At 45.7% G+C, this 3,178-nt stretch overlaps 1 long non-coding RNA gene across 1 annotated transcript; it reads right to left on the bottom strand.

Annotated features, from left to right (window-relative positions):
* Window positions 1-560: 560 nt before the first annotated feature.
* LOC139827973 (uncharacterized) lies at window positions 561-3,001 on the bottom strand. Its single transcript, XR_011739121.1, has 2 exons — window positions 2,901-3,001; window positions 561-2,460 (listed from the first exon to the last, which is right to left on the bottom strand). It is a non-coding gene; the product is annotated as an uncharacterized lncRNA (long non-coding RNA).
* Between the last annotated feature and the right edge of the window lie 177 nt (window positions 3,002-3,178).

Below are 3,178 nucleotides of genomic sequence, written 5' to 3'. Positions count from 1 at the left end.
AGTACCCTGTGAATGTGCTCAAATAACTGAAAAAATAAAAGCCTCACCAGTCAGCTGGGGAATTCACCTCCATGCATCTTAATCTGATACTTCCTTAGGCACACACTTAATACACAATTGCCCATTGCTTTTGACCATCTTCAGCCAACAAAAGGGCTCAAATGTAAAATCACAGAAGCTGGAGATGAAAGGACCTAGTCAGTCAATTTGTTAAACCATGTGCTGTGTTATTTTGGCTCCCTATAGTATACTGTCAAATATACTTCTGATCATCACTTGGACTTTTGATGTCATTCGGATTCTGAGTGACTTTGGCTTCACACACAAATGAATGGATTACACTCATCCATCCGTGTGTTATTCATCTGTTCAGTTCAAGAACACTTGCTTGCAAGACAAGAGTATTGCCAAAATTAAATAATTAAAGTGCTTCTTGTGTTTTTGAGAAACCCCTTCATTTCCACTTACAGGTCCAATTTTCTGTAGAATATGAGTAACATATTTTTTCTACTTAACACATCCAAGTATGATTTATGAAACGCTACTCAAGCAAGACAAGCTTATTTTACACTTTATTTACTTGGAACAGAACACTGACAGGAGAAATAAATGAGACAGACATGATGATCCATAGTCAGAGACATGACTTGCTTTATGCCACAGCCAGGAAGCGATTCTGGGCCTCTTGCACCACAGACCACTGACCTCAGGAAAAGAGATGGAATGCGTTTTGGATTGGACAACACATACGAAATCAGTATGCATGCAAGAGTTAATGACCGAGTGCCAGCCCTATCTGCCAGACACGGGGGTCAAATGCTCTGAATATGTAAGGCTGCAAAAATAAGGCATTGGGAGGTATAAAAATGCTGCTGCCCTTACAATACTCAGAGGTAAATTCACTATTTCACAGTCCACCTCTTCTCTATTAGTTAAGATCTTCAACAACAAAATCAGAACTGCTTGCTCAGTAATTGAGAGGCACATCAATCAGTTTCTACCTTGAAAATGTTTTGTGTTGATTTGGGAGTATTCTACGTTTGAAGTAAGCTATTCCATTGTGAGAATGTTTTAAAAATAAGTATAAGCCCACCATTTTCATCTTCCCGTATGTTCACTTACAGGCCATCACTCTCATCTTCCAGTATGTTTACTTGGCTGCTGCACAGGTAGTTATCTGGCCAGCAGTTTAACTAATTGAAGGCATATGTCCCAGAACTGTGCTGATGACACTAGCATTATCAATGATGTTTATGACAAAAAAACAAAGTCAATGAAGGAAAATCCATTGTTCTGTGCCCTCTGAGAAAGGTGGGTGGGAGGGGGGAAATCAATTTTTTGCCAAAGACAAAAACAGAAAAGAGATGACAGGAACCAGAGCATCTTTCTTAAAGAGACCAACCAAAAAATCAAATTATCATTTTAAACTGTGAGATTAAGATTTATTTTTATAGCCACAGGATGTTAAAGAGTCTTGAGCACATTTTTTTCATTAACTCTGCACCAGATTCACTGAGATTCTCCTATGTGAAGTGGGTGAAATCATGACTCCTATGAAGTCAACAGGAGTTTCTCCAGTGAGTGTAACTGAACTCAGGTTTTATTTCCACTCTTAACACCCATTGAAGGGTTTGCATGAGAGCCAAAAAAAAAAGATGTAGATGGCTAACATTTTCAGACAAAATTTTTAGATTAAAAACAGTACTCACAAAAATAATGTGTTTGAGATTTGAAAAAACAAAATAAAACAATCCCACCTTAGTTTTGCTATGCTCTGCATAGAAAAGACTAAATTTCCATTAAAGACACAAAATTCTGACTTGTAGGTGTAAGGGCTCACTGCTGAAATCTCTCTGGTATTCTCTATCTACAGACATTATGATCTTGCCCAGTTAAGAATTAGCATAAATTCAGCCACCAGTTACCAGTGTCTGGTGGTTTTAAATGCAAAGCAGGAAAGCCATGTCTGTAACATAGTGGTTCTTAGAATAAGAGCAGCTGTGATCAGGATGGTTTGACTTTTATCTGCAGTTCACATTTGCATCAGGATGGTTAAATATTTCTGTGGACTGGCAGCTGAACCCAGAGCATGAGCAAACCTTTAGTCCCTGCCCCTTGTGGAACCAAGAAAAATCTTGTCCGAATGGCAGAATAAACTAACCTGATCTGAGAGCAAGATAATTCGAAATAAGAACTGCAGTCGCTTTCAAGTTCTACATTCTAATTATTAATATTTTACACCATTTTGCCAGTAATTTGTGCTCACTCAGAGCACAGACGGGAAAAGAGGGGCTGCTCACGCTGCCATCCGTGAGGAGGCTGTTTGGTGTTGAAGCACAGAACTGGCACAAGGCTGAGCACCCATCCCATCTCCTCTCCTCTCAAGGTCTGCCTGCCATCCAAGTCACTTGTTGCATCGCCCACAGCGGTTCTCCCTCCACACGCTGGAAAGCGATGCACCTGCAGATTAAAAAAAAGCATGTTGGTCGCCTTGGGTTATAGGAGACAGCACAGTGAATATGAATCACTCTTTATTTTTCCCCAAGGCAGAGATCGTAAGATGTCCTCTCCCACTCGGGCTGCAAAGCCCTGCAATACGCATTTACCTTGAAGTGACGCGAGCTCCAATATTCGCTTCCCCCCACCCCGTTTTACAGAGAGGAGACTCGGTCTCGCTATCCTGACGAGCACACTCGTTCTCTCCCTGCAAGAACGACTGAGGGAAACAGGGAGACGCGCTAAGGACGAAGCCAAACGACCGGTGCTTAACCCCCGGCTCCCCGTCGGCCGGGGGGTGAGGCCGGGGCCGGCTCTCCACCGCGGTTTCCCCGCCTGAGGTACCGAGACTGCTCCGCCGGGGCTTCCCTAGGGCGCGGGCTGCCCGGCCGGGAAGCCCCTACCTCAGAGAGAAGTGGCTGCCGTGAGCGGCAGGGCGGCGGCCCCTCGCCGGTAGCGCAGGGCACGGATAACCGCCGGCACCGTACCCGGCCTCCGCCAGGGGAGGGGCGCGGAGGGCGGTGCGTCCCGTCCCCCCGCCGCCGCCTCCTCCTCCTCCACCACCTGCTGCCGCTGCGCCAGTAGCCGGCTGGGGGGAGCCGCCCGCCTCATCCCCGCGGGGCCTCTTTGTGCTGCTGCTCCAGAGCTGCCCTCAGCCAGGCGGCGGCTGCGTCACGGCCCA

This window comes from Patagioenas fasciata, chromosome 4 (genome assembly GCF_037038585.1).
Source record: "Patagioenas fasciata isolate bPatFas1 chromosome 4, bPatFas1.hap1, whole genome shotgun sequence".
NCBI classification, from domain to species: Eukaryota; Metazoa; Chordata; class Aves; order Columbiformes; family Columbidae; genus Patagioenas; species Patagioenas fasciata.
This window is presented reverse-complemented; position numbering and strand designations above follow the sequence as displayed.